The sequence below is a fragment of the Plecotus auritus genome, assembly GCF_963455305.1.
Source record: "Plecotus auritus genome assembly, chromosome: 4".
Lineage (NCBI taxonomy): Eukaryota > Metazoa > Chordata > Mammalia > Chiroptera > Vespertilionidae > Plecotus > Plecotus auritus.
In genome coordinates this window covers 127,013,638-127,027,443 of record NC_137775.1, presented here as the reverse complement: position 1 = coordinate 127,027,443, position 13,806 = coordinate 127,013,638, and the positions used below count along the sequence as shown (strand labels likewise).

At 40.1% G+C, this 13,806-nt stretch overlaps 1 protein-coding gene across 2 annotated transcripts in view; it reads left to right on the top strand.

The window, feature by feature from the left end:
- UBE2H (ubiquitin conjugating enzyme E2 H) overlaps positions 1-13,806 on the top strand; it is a 126,584-nt gene that overhangs the window by 94,197 nt on the left and 18,581 nt on the right. The gene's annotated exons all lie outside the window — the stretch shown is intronic.

The following is a 13,806-nucleotide window of genomic DNA, read 5'->3' as shown; positions in this document are numbered from 1 at the left end:
AGCACCTCTACTGTACAATCTGGTAAGGAGCATGGAGTTACTTGGAAATTTCCTGCAATTAACTTTGCCTCAGGGCATGTACTGTGCAAAGGATATACATATGTTTAGTGTAATAGCAATTCCCAGTAGAAATTTCAGATTTATACTTACGATAGCTTGGAAATAAACAGCATTTATGTTCGTAGCAAGTCTAGTCCTCTATTCTCCCCACCCCTCAAAAAGAAATTTGATTTCTGGTAGTCCATTTCACTCATTGCTCCTGTTCTCATCCTGGTTTTCCTTGCCAAGTATACATGCAGTTTGTTCATTCAGAAGCTCGGAATTGGCATATTGTAGTTTAATCGCTCAGTAATTTTTAATTTTATATTATTTAACCTTGCAAGAGAACTAATTACAGTGGGTAATTTGGCTAATTTTCTAAAAGTATTTATCAGTATGAAGTTATCTATTGAGTATGAAGTTTCTATTGTTACTCTTGTTACATTAAAAGGAAAGTAGCAGATGCCATCACAAAATTGATTTATTTTGGCTTTCTATATGATAGCTTTTTTATTTTTTTTTTTTTTTACATCCCTTCCTGCTTGCTTTTCCAGACAGCAGTGATAAAAGCTCTGGAAAACTTAAAATGCAGCCAAGGGGATCTGGATTTCAGTTTCAAAAACAACTGTAATTTTAAAGATGGATGGAAGCCAAGTTCATTAAGCAATAGGTAGCTTTGTAAGTTCCCCTTTCTATTTTTGTTTTCCTTTTTACTCCAAATCTATTTTATCTATAGTTGTCTTTTCAACCCAAATTCTTGGAAGCTCAGGTACCTTCACTGCAATACAGCTTTAATTTACTCCCACCCATCTGGGCCATGCATACTTGACCCCTGCAGATTGTGTTTATCTTTCCAACTTTCATTTTACTAATTTCTCAACTGACTTGGTAAATTATTTATTTTGTAGATTAAATTGTGGACATGGAAGGTGGAAGACAATTTTCTTATAAAATCAGGCACTTTATAATTTTATTCTCACCCTTAGGTTACTAGCCAATGGACTGGATACTCCTCTTATTTTACTGGTGAGAAAAATCAACTTTTGGGAAATTACTTCCCCTAGGTCAGTGGTCGGCAAACTGCGGCTCGCGAGCCGCGGTTTGCCGCTCTGTTGACTAATGAGATTGCCGACCAGTGTCCTAGGTCATCTGGAGAGTCAATAACAAAGTGACTACAACAAAAGGAATGCTTCAGGGATTTTGAGATTAGAGTTAGACAAAAGAAAGTTTCTTTCACTAGACATTTAGAAAAATTTTAAACCATTTATTTGCTAGTACTAAACTGTGGCCTAATGAATTTAAGCTGCTAAATGACTGTAAGTTTCCCATGTTGGAAATATTTATTCCATCCCTCTTTTCAGTTAGATAGCCTGTGAATCTTTCCAAACAATGCAAATTTTGGCTGAAGGTAAATACCTTAAAATAATGCTTTATGTTGAATTAGTGTTTTTTAACTATGTTTCTAGACTTTTTAGTGTAGTTAAATAGACAAAAGATATATGTATCTGTCTGCCTGGATGATTGGCCAACAACTACTGTTTGAACAGGCTTGAAAACACAGTACTGATGCATCCATGTTGGAATCACAAACATGATCCTGCCTTTGAACAGTTGGATGTTATTATGCGTCTCTGAGACAGGCCAGGTACATTGGGAGAAATGTCAGCTGTTGTAGATAAAGAAGAAATATGCTGAGTTTCGGATTTGACGGCTTCAACAGTACTTCGCTCCATCGTCCACTTCCTTTGTCTGCTTGGAGACATTCAGATGTGGTATGGCTATGAGGCCCAAGAATTTAATTAGCTATACATAGAAAATGGAGTCTCTTGAACAACTTAGCAGAAATTCATTAAAAACACCATATTCACATTCACTAGTGGTCAACATTAAAACCATGGAGTGATCCAGGCTGTAAGATCGTGAGACATGGGCCAGACTATGAGAGTCAGCCACAACTTTGTTCCAATTTCTTTTCTTTTTAAAATATATTTGTATTGATTTCAGGAGAGAGAAACATCAATGATGAGAGAGTATTGTTGATCGGCTGCCTCCTGTATGTGCCCTACTAGGGATAAGCTGGCAACCTGGGTATGTGCTCTGAATCTGAATCAGACCGTGACCTCTTGGTTCATAGGTCAGTGCTCAACCACTGAGCCACACCAGCCGGGCTGTTCTACTTTCTTTGAGGCTATAGTTTCAGAGTTCAATTGCGATTATATGGATTTATTTTCTCTTTATTTGCATGTGATCACTGTGTATAGGTCAAGTCTCCATGCATAGCCAGTTACCTTGTAATTGCATGAAATTATCGTGCTCTTTTTTGATGTTAAGGACAAGTTATTGTCTAGTAATTAAAACTTGAACAATGAGTTTTAGTATGACTGTAAGAATACTCAAGTAGTTAATTAAACATAAACTGCCCTCATTTCTGGAAGGTTAATAACAAATCCTATTACCATGTTTTAGCTTGCAATGGTTTATGGTAAGCAGGGATGGTAAGTGGGAGAACTAGGATGACCTCCAAAGTATACCTAAGTAAAGTGGAAAGTGTTTTGAGATTGACATGGCAACAAAGGGATTGTTTTTCATGAACAAAAGCCTGTTTTCTTCATTCTGGTCTAAGTATTTGCATTCGTTCTCTTCTGTAGATCTCTGTAGTTAAAATACATTGTGGAGAGGGAGCTACATTGAGGTAATGGATTTGAGATAATTTTCTAAGTTGGTGGAATGCTTTACACTGTTGGTGTTACATAACTACATACCTCTCATTGGTAATCTGGCACTTAGCAGAATGTGTCTGGTATTCCTCAGGGTTTAGTACCCTGAGTAATGCTTCCACTAGTGAGATTAGGTATATCATATATTGCAAAATTCTTTGTCTAATTACCAATTCTTATTAATTCCTACTAATTGTTCTTTTTTTCCTTTTGAGAAGGGTGAGGAGGGAGGTGCTTTGTTTTGTGCCTGCATGACTCTTTTCATGAGATCTTATTCTGTCTTTTTAAAATCTCCATAGATGCCCTGCTGGCATGGCTCATTGGTTTGAGCATTGACCTATGAACCAGGATGTCATGGTTCCATTCCAGTCAGGGCACATTCCCCGGGTTGAGGGCTCAGTCTTCAGTGGGGGGGCATGCCGAAGGCAGCCCATCAATGATTCTCTCTCATCTTTGATGTTTCTGTCTCTCTCTCCCTCTCTGAAATCAATAAAAATATATTTAAAAAAAATAAAAATCCCCATAGACTACCATGAGAACATACGTAAATCTGATGAGTTCAGACTTTTTGTATATTTTATGTACACAGAAGACCCTCTCAGTTAAGTAACCAGATACATTCTCGAATTTATCATCTAGTAAATTGGTGGCTGGATATATTCCATTAGCAGCATGTTAGCACTTGTTAAACCAAATGTAGCATGGATAGCCTTGTGGCCTGCTGGTTCTGCCATGGTACCACAGAAAGTCTTTGTGGTGGTCTGCTTCAGCTCACCACATGTTTGCCCTCAGGACAGCTATAGAAATAAGCTTTTCCTCATTGAAGTTGGGTTCAAATTATTTATTTTAGAGAATGATTTTTAATCTCAAAGCCGTTTCTTCTTTCATGTCCTTCCTGTCTGAGGGCATCTCTCCTGTTTGGCTTTATTGAAGTTCTTGAGGGAATGTCAGTCTTCTTCTAGCCCAATGCTTATGTCTTTTTCATACGTACCAACTGCTTGATCAGATACAGTGCTAACCCTCCAATTAAGTGAATAGGTTTCTGACTACTACTCTTTTTGGGGGGTAGAATTTCACTGTTTCTTAGTGTTCACAGACTGTAAGCAGAAGAATATTAAAGTAAAAGACACTCAGATCCATTGTTAAATTGTAACTTCTTAGGAGCTGATAAGAGTAGAAAAGTAAAGATCTATTAATTAACCCCAAATTATTAAGTAACTGAAGAAAATCTTGAAATTTTATTTGCCCTGTTTCAATCTTACCAAAGAAATTGGCTGCATATATGTTTGGATGTATTTTTTATACTTAAAATAAACTAGAGGCCCGGTGCATGAAATTCGTGCACCGGGGCGGGCGTGGTGTCCCTCAGCCCAGCCTGCACCCTCTCCATTCTGGGACCCCTTGAGGAATGTCCGACTGCCTGTTTAGGGATCAGGCCTAAACGGGCAGTCGGACATCCCTCTCACAATCCAGGACTGCTGGCTTCCAACTGCTCGCCTGCCTGCCTTCCTGATTGCCCCTAACCACTTCTGCCTGCCAGCCTGATCACCCCCTAACCACTCCCGTGCCATCCTGATTGATGCCTAACTGCTCCTCTGCCAGCCTGATTGCCTCTAACTGCCCTTCCTTGCAGGCCTGGTCGCCCCCAACTTCCCTCCTCTGCCAGCCTGGTCACCCCTAACTGTCCTCCCCTGCAGACCTGGTCCCTCCCAACTGCCCTCCCCTGCTGGCTATCTTGTGGCAGCCATCTTGTGTTTACATGGGGGCAGCCATCTTTGACCCCATGGGGACAGCCATCTTGTGTGTTGGAGTGATGGTCAATTTGCATATTACTCTTTTATTAGATAGGATAGTCTCTCCCTTCCCCCCCCCCAAAAAAAAAACAACAACAACACTTGTTGAATGAATGAAATGGAGTTTTATGGTTTTATTTTGGATACATTATAAATTCATGACTTGCTTAGCAGTTCATAATGAATTAAAGTTCCTTCAAAGATGAGCAAAAATCAATCAATGGGATTTTGAAAGCTCAGCTGCTAATTTTCTGTAGTAAATCAAGGATATCCTTCCTATATATCCTATATAATAAAAGGGTAATATGCTAATCGACTGAACAGCGGGATGACGGTGCACTCCCACAGGGGGAGCGCAGCTCAGCCACAAGCCAGGCTGACGGCTGGCCAGCAGAGCAGCCCACCTCCGCAGCAGTGCTAACAATGTCCGACTGCGGCTTAGGCCCTTGCATAGCATACTTCTGGAGTATGAAGAGTTGTGAAAGAGAACTTGCTCTTGATGAGAATTGACGTGAGTGATTGTTTTTAAGGAAGCTGATTACAAAGGCAAGAGTTTACAGCCTGGAAGACCAACCAGCAGATGGTTGCCTTGATCCATGGCTGCAATGTTATATTGAGCTTGATGTAGTTACATGGCAGGGGGCACAGAAGGGGAACTAGAAGTATTTTATTAGGACAAATAGCAAGTCTGGGAAACTGACATACAGGGGGAAAGGAGAAAAGCTTAATCATGGTCCTTCCCGAGATTTGGAGCCAAGGAACAGGGTCAGCCTAGCTATTAGGAGAAAGGAATTAATTCTTTTTAAAAAATATATCTTTATTGATTTCAGAGCGGAAGGGAGAGGGAGAGAGAGATAGAAACATCAATGATGAGAGAGAATCATTGATCAGCTGCCTCTTCATGCCCCACACTGGGGATCGAGCCCACAACCTGGGCATGTGCCCTGATCGGGAATCAACTGTGACCTCCTGGTTCATAGGTCAGTGCTCAACCACTGAGACACATCAGCCAGGCAGGAATTGATTTTCAGAGAAATAATTTTAGACATGTTGAGTTTGATAAGACCAAAATATAAAAGACTGATTAGAAAGAATTGGTAGTTATCAGCATAGGCTTATTGTAAGATGATGAGCTTCCCAGAGTGAGAGAGTATGAAGCTAATTCTTAATGCTGATTCTTTCCAAACAAGCTTTTCTGTGTTGTTTGTTTGGTTTTAAAAAGAAGGAACCCAAGTCATTGGGCATCTGGGAGACGAGGAGTAGAATTGGAAAAGGGGTGAGAGGTGACATGTGAGAAGGATTTGATGGTTCTAGGCTTCTGACCATGACTGTACTGTATAATGGTGGTGTTTTCTGAGTTACAACATATGGGGTGTTAAAGCTGAAAAACAAATGAAGATTATGCAAATTAAAGTCTCTGAGATGACTGCCTGCTTGGTAATTGTGGTTTCTGGTTGGGCAGACCACGTGAACCTTTGGGCATCCACAGGGTTTAGACCTGAAGATAGCAGCATGCTTTACAAGAGTTTTTATTTTAATTTTCAAAGGAAATAAAGAAGAAATAACTTATGATCACTGGTTCATAAACAGCCAAGAATAAAACATGAGATGTGTGATTCATCCCCTCCCGTGTTTTCTCCTTTAAGCAATGAACTCATCTTTTTGTGAGTTACCTGGAGTGGGGTAGCTTTACTTTAAGAATTGGTGCTTTTATTTTTATTTTTTTCAGTGTGACTCATTTTAATTAACATGTATTCCTTAAGGGATACAAGTAGATGAAATTTCTACTCTTAAGAAAATGGCATATTTGTATAACTATTTTAGACTAGTCCTCTTTGATGCAGTTTGAAGTCTATTTTATAGTCATTTATAGTAATATGTAATTCTTCCTTGTAAGGAACTGCAGTATTATACTTCTTTTTTGCAGATTATACTTCTTTTGGGGATGCAGAGAGAAGGAGACCTGCCCAAGGCCTAAGAACCAGTCAGAGGAAGGCCTGAAATTAGACTTGTGGTCTCTAGGTTTTTCATCTGTTGTTCACTTCTAAGGAGCCAGCTCCGCTTTTGCTAGAAACAGTTCAGCTTAATGGACTTTGTTCTACTCGATGTCCACAGTGTGTTAGGTGATACCCATCACCACCTATTCTACTTTAAATCAGCCCTTTAATGCCTCTCTAATATGGATCCACTTTTTCCTGCCCATGGTTTAGAATACCTCCACCTGGAAGAAGTGATAGTTGCTTAAAGGGTAGACAGAAAAGAATGAGGAAAGGGTCAGGGAGGATACTCAGCTAGAGCCTCTTCAGCATTGCTGCCAAGACAATATTTTCTTGAACCAAAGAAGCCACAAGCAAATAGCCATCTTCTCATTTGGTCCCTGAGGATAGAGGTTGTATAGGTAGGTAGTCTTTTCTGGCTGTGTATTTCTATACTCCAGCCAATCCTAAATCAGAGTCCTTGGGGTGGGTATGAGACCTTAGTATTGTGAGAAAACTCCATGGGTAAATCTGATAGACAAACAGCCAGGACCTAGATTCACCCATAAGCCATTGCTCTTGACTGAATGGGATAAATGATGCTGCTTTAACTGAGAGATCAATATGATTTGAGTGTTTCTAAAAATTAAATATAAATTATTAGTTTATGTGTCTAAATGGAGGCATGAATGTTGTAATATTGTTAACATGAATACTAATAAGGTCAGGCTGAAGAGTCCGTCCTAATAGATTGCATTTTGGTAAGTGCTGATTTAGTCCAAGGCAGAACTCAGAACTGTTTGTTCATCGTAAACCATTCTCAGGAATTGGCAATGAAGGCAGCCAGTAGTGGAGCCAGATGATTGTAATGTGTAGATTGGGTGACGCATGTCTGGCTCTCTCTCCTTTCAAAAAGTGGAAGTTAAAGTGTTTTTTTAAAAAAGACTTGAAATGATAGATATTTTTATTATTAACAATTCTACGGGGAAATATTCGTTATGATGCATTTTTCCAAAGATGAGTATCTTTATTTCATTTTTTATAGTTTAGGTCTCTTCTGCCAACATATTTATTTGAAAGAAGATTTTGTGTACATCTGCATGTTTGAGAGAGATTTCTTTTTTTTTTAAATTTAATAAATCTTTATTGTTCAGATTATTACAATTGTTCCTCTCTTTTTCCCCCATAGCTCCCCTCCACCCGGTTCCCACCCCACCCTCTGCCCTTACCCTCCACACTGTCCTCATCCATAGGTGTATGATTTTTGTCCAGTCTCTTCCCGCACCCCCAACACCCCTTTCACCCTGAGAATTGTCAGTCCACTCCCTTTCTATGTCCCTGATTCTATTATATTCACCAGTTTATTCTGTTAATCAAATTTTTTTATTCACATGATTTTTAGATTCACTTGTTGATAGATATGTATTTGTTCATAATTTTTATCTCTACCTTTTTCTTCTTCTTCCTCTTCTTTCAGCATTTCATATAATACCGGTTTGGTGGTGATGAACTCCTTTAGCTTTTTCTTATCTGTGAAGCTCTTTATCTGACCTTCCATTCTGAATGATAGCTTTGCTGGGTAGAGTAATCTTGATTGTAGGTTCTTGCTATTCATCACTTTGAATATTTCTTGCCACTCCCGTCTGGCCTGCATAGTTTCTGTTGAGAAATCAGCTGACAATCGTATGGGTGCTCCCTTGTAGGTAACTAACTGTTTCTCTCTTGCTGCTTTCAAGATTCTCTCTTTGTCTTTTGCTCTTGGCATTTTAATTATGATGTGTCTTGGTGTGGTCCTCTTTGGATTCCTTTTGTTTGGGGTTCTGTGCGCTTCCTGGACTTGTAAGTCTATTTCTTTCACCAGGTGGGGGAAGTTTTCTGTCATTATTTCTTCAAATAGGTTTTCAGTATCTTGCTCTCTCTCTTCTTCTGGCATCCATAATTCGGATGTTGGTACACTTGAAGTTGTCCCAGAGGCTCCTTACTCTATCTTCATATTTTTGGATTCTTTTTTCTTTTCCGGTTGGCTGTTTTTTACTTCTTTGTATTTCAAATCTTTGACTTGATTCTTGCAATCCTCCAGTCTGCTGTTAGATCTCTGTATAATATTTTTTATTCCAGTCAGTGTATGTTTAATTTCTAGTTGGTCCTTTTTCATATCCTTGAGGGTCTCAATAAATTTATCGGCCTTTTCTAGAAAATTTTTGAAAAACCTTATAACCATGGTTTTGAACTCTATATCCAGTCGTTTGCTTTCCTCCATTTCTTTCATTTGTGACCTGTTTCTTTGTCTCCGCATTTTCGCTGCTTCCCTGAGTTGATAGAGTGCCTTTGTGTGCTAGGTGTCCAGTGGCTCAGCCTCCCCAGTTACCTGAGGTGGACACTCTTGGTGCACCCCTTTGTGGGCTGTGTGCACAGTCTTGTTGTAGTTAAGCCTTGATTATTGTTGGTATCACTGGGAGGAATTGACCTTCAGGCCAATTGGCTGTGAGGATCAGCTGTGTCTACGCTGGGAGAACTTCTGTACTGGAGACACCCTTATGAGACAAGACCTGCAAACACCTCTATGCTCAGCTTGGATGGGGCGGAGTCTCAGGGCGGAGCAGACAGCATTGGTTTCCCGTCAGCCCTGCTCTAATAGGCCCCTGTATCTCAGTGTCCCGTGGTAATCGCTGCAAGCACCTCTGAGAGAAAGCCACCCTCAAGTTCCACCCGCTGCCAGACAGTCCAGTTTCTCCCCGAATGAGTCTGGGTCCCCAGAGTCTCGCCCGCAAATGGAGTTCAGTGCAGTTGGGAGCTTTTGTCTCCCTCCCAATTGAGAAAGCCAGCCGCGTACTCAGTTGCCAGCCCTCTCTGCGCGCATGTGCGCCTTGGTACCTCTGCCTTCCGCAGTTCCTGAGTCTCAGTGTACTTTTCTCTTTCCTGACAGTCTAGTTTCACCCCGAATGAGTCTGGGTCCCCAGAGTCTCACCCGGGACTGGAGTTCAGTGCTGTCGGGAGCTTTTGTCTCCCTCCTGCTTGAGAAATCCAACCGTGCACTCAGTTGCCAGTCCTCTCCGCGCGCACGTCTCAGTACCTCTGCCTCCTGCTACTCCTCTGAGTCTCAGTGTGCTTTCCTCGTTTCTTCTAGTTGTAGAATTTCCACTCAGCCAGCCTTCCTGTGGTTCTGGATGATGTCCGTTTTGTCTTTTAGTTGTAGTTTCGAAATTGTTGTGCAAGGCAGCAGTTTAGGTGTTTACCTATGCCGCCATCTTGGTTTCTCCAAGGAAACAATAGAGATTTATTTGGGGAAGACCCTATTGGTGGTAATCACTCTGTTAGCCCCTTTTAGGAATGCTTCATTGCTTCAACATCCTGGCCTTCAAAGGCTGCCATCTGTAGCCAAAACTGGGCTGCATACCTTCCCTTTTCTTTCTTTTCTTTAAACATAATTTTATTATTATTTTTTTAATATAAGGAGTATGCCGGGTGTTAAGTATCTCCACAACCTGGTTGGGATAGGACCATGGCCGGCAAACTGCGGCTCACGAGCCACATGTGGCTCTTTGGCCCCTTGAGTGTGGCTGTTCCACAAAATACCACAGCCTGGGCGAGTCTATTTTGAAGAAGTGGCGTTAGAAGAAGTTTAAGTTTAAAAAATTTGGCTCTCAAAAGAAATTTCAATTGTTGTATTGCTGATATTTGGCTCTGTTGACTAATGTGTTTGCTGACCACTGGGATAGGATATGCCTGGGAATTCAGGGGCAAGCAAGTGTTTGTGCAATCTGTGCCAAAAAGATGTTACCGGGGAGATGACAAGACCTCGGTTCCTGTCCTCTGGAGGGAAAGATTTCAATCAAGAGACTGTGTAGAAAAGCAAGCAATAATTTATTGACCACAGCAAAAATATACTTAGGAGTGGGAAACATGGAAGGGCATAGAAGCAACAGGAGAGCCTGGCTGGGCTGCTCTGGCTCACTGGGAAGTCAGAGAATAGGGGGCCTTGGAGACAGGTTTAGGGGGTTAGCTGGGATAAGCTGCTGCTGCCCATTGCTCCCTGGTTGCAAGTCTCATGGGGTCCCTTAGAGTTTAGGGGATATGTGCCTTTGGGGGAAGGTGAGGGGGAGGGAACAGCACAGACATACTCCATGGAGGGAGAGTGCCATATTTTCCCTTTTCTGCTCTTCTGTGTTACAGATGTGACTCAACACATCTATGAAATGGGTAAAAAGTATGTAATGCAGGAAGTAGACACACGAAGGAAGAACCAATTATTGAGCGTTCTTTTATTTGTTTAATTTTGTTGTATGATAGGAACACTCAGCTGCTAATCTTTTTGTGCAGGTGTGTAGTAAGGACATGAGAACCCAGTTCACTATGTGTGGGTATCTGCAAACAACCTGGGCTACTTCCTATGGTTGTGCTTTTGAAAACAAGCACACTACCTCTGTGAAATATAGGCAGCTCAGCCACAGAAACACCTAAACACTTAAGAGATCATCTTGCTGGCCTTGAACTTGTGAAAAAGAAAAGCTTTGAGGAGAGGGTGGCCATCTCTGAGGGTATACGTTTTTAATGCAGACATGGAGAGCTTATGCCATCATGAAGTTAGGACAGTCAGTATTCATTTTATCTGGGTAACAGCGGCAGCATTTCAGATAGGCCCAGGTTTGAAAACCAGTCCCTTGGGCAAGTTTCTTAACTTCTTTCTGCCTCAGTTTCCCCATATACAAAATGGGGATATTAATGATACTTACCTTATTGCCTGCAGTGAAAGTAAGTGTCTATGTAAACTGTTGGTGAGTGCCTGGCTTTCTAGTAAGAGCTAAGTATAAACTGTTGCTGCTGTCATTACTGTTACTACTATTAGTGTTATTGTAACTCTTATTCTTTCCTGCTCTGGGATCATGTTTAATTTGTAGAACTGCCACACTCCTTGTTTTTCCTTCTTAATTTGCTTACCTTTCAGCATTTTCTACCACTATATTAATAACCCACCCAAGGATAAAGAGAGGAAAAGAAAATTTTTCAGACTTGTCATGTTTTATTAAATGTGTCAAACATATAAAAGTAGAAAGAACATTTTTATAGGAAATTGCTATTTTTAAAGGTTTAAAAGTGTAAAGTGTCATTTGAAGTGTGGAAAGTAGAAATTACAAGCCTTTTGCCTTGACAACTTTTTAAATAATCTGTGTATACAATGCATATTGTACATAGTTGTAATTCTAGAGGGCATACCATTTTATGGATTTTCACCACCCAGCATTACAGCATAAGCATTTTTCTCTGTCCCTTAGCCTTGACAAACAGTTTTCAATGTTTGTTTGTTTTTTATCATGGATAATTATTGGTTTGTTGTATACAGTATATTGCCCTTTAAAAAAATTATAAGTAAAATGGCAGTGAAAATCCTGCAGATGGTTGGGGTTATCTTAGGAGATTTTTTTTCTGTTTTGATTAGGAGTCTCTGTATTTGTTTCCTGGTACATGGGAATCTTACTGTAATGTGATTCTTTGGAAAGTTAGCTTTATGAAGATGAAATAGCCCCAGTCCATGTAATAATACCAAGCCTATAACTTGGGGTTAAAGGTAAACCTGCTGTGTGTCAATATCTCTGCATGAGACCAGGACTGTGCTAGACCTGAGCTGTCCAATATGGGACTGGCCACTTGTAGTTATTTAAATTAATGAGAATTAAGTAAAATGAAGGTCAGTTCCTCACAGTCACATTAGCCTGTTTCATGTGTTCAGTAGCCACGTGTGGCTAGTAGCTACCATATTGGACAGTGCAGATACAGGACATTGTCATCATTGCAGAAAGTTCTGTTGAATAATGTAGCCTTAGTTTATTCTCTGACTGCTCAGTTCCTTAATCTTACAGTGACAAGGAAGAGCCACCTATTTGTAGGGTTTTCTAGAGCAGAAGTCGGCAAATATTGACTGCCTGTTTTTTTAGTAAAGTTTTATTGGAACACAGCTACACCTGTTTGTTTACCTATGACTGCTTTTGTGCTACAACAGCAGAGCTGTGTTGAGTATTTATGACAGACCAACGTGTGGCCCACAAGCCCATAGTGTTCACTTTCCCTTTACAAAAAGTTTGCCAATCCTTTTATCTAGACCAGGTTTCTCAACCTCAGCACTAATTATTTGTTTTGAAGGGCCGTCCTGTGCATTATAGGATGTTTATCAGCATCCATGGCCTCTGTGCACTAGATACAGATAGCACCACTGCCCCCTCCAACACCCAGTTGTGACAGCCAAAAATTTCTCCAGACATCTCTGGGGAGCAAAACCACCCCACCCCCTGCTCTGAGAACCACTAATCTAAAGTGATGTGGCTTGACAAAACATCCGTTTATAATACTAAAAAAAAGAAGAAGAAAGAAAAGAATACCTTTAGAGAGCTGAGTAAATTAAAAAGTTGTTTTATGCTACATTAGCATTCTCTCCAGAAACAGAAATGTTTCCTTTAGCATGATAGAGTAACTAGAGTAGGGCAGAGGAATGGATGCACTGAGGTTCCACAGTTCACTGCTAACTCGGGAGCAAATAAGATGGAAGTCACATCATCTTTGAAGTTAATGGGGACATGTGGTTAATTTTTCAGGCTTTCTGGTCCACTTGATGAAACACGATGTGACTGCAGGATTTTTGTTAACTGAGTGTGTAGATGTCATGTGTATATACCCAGTACCTTGTGCTGAATCTGGCCAGAAGGAGTTAGTAAATATTTATTAAATGATTATTGATAAATGCAGTAAATTAGTACTTATCTGTCTTATTTGTGATTTTAAGTTGTCCATATAAGTTCTTACCCTCATTACCCAAAATAATTGAATAACTGGTTATATTTACCTTCATTAGACGTTATGAGAATTGGATTAAATGTCAAGACCTATAAAATTGTGTTCAGTTCTTTTAAGATCTGGTGCTTGAATACTTTTCAGAGTGATGATTTTCAAAGCTATAGAAAAAAAGGCTATGTTAAGAGATCAACTACTCACTTTGTAGGAAAGTAGAGTACTGGGGCACAGGTTTTAATTAATAAACAATGTATGTAGTATTTCTGAATTCTCATTTAGAAAATGGGGTGAATTAGAATTAGGAAAAATGGCCTTTCAAAGTGAATATCAGGTAGTCCTTTATCTAGTTCTTCAAATTAAAATTAAATTTAAGTTTTTTAATTGGTATTGAAAGGAATATACAATGTACAGCACAGATAATGGAGCACATGTCCATGTGGTTAAATATCTAGGAAGGTAAGCAGTTTTGACTACTGAATTCAAGTGAATATTAGGTGA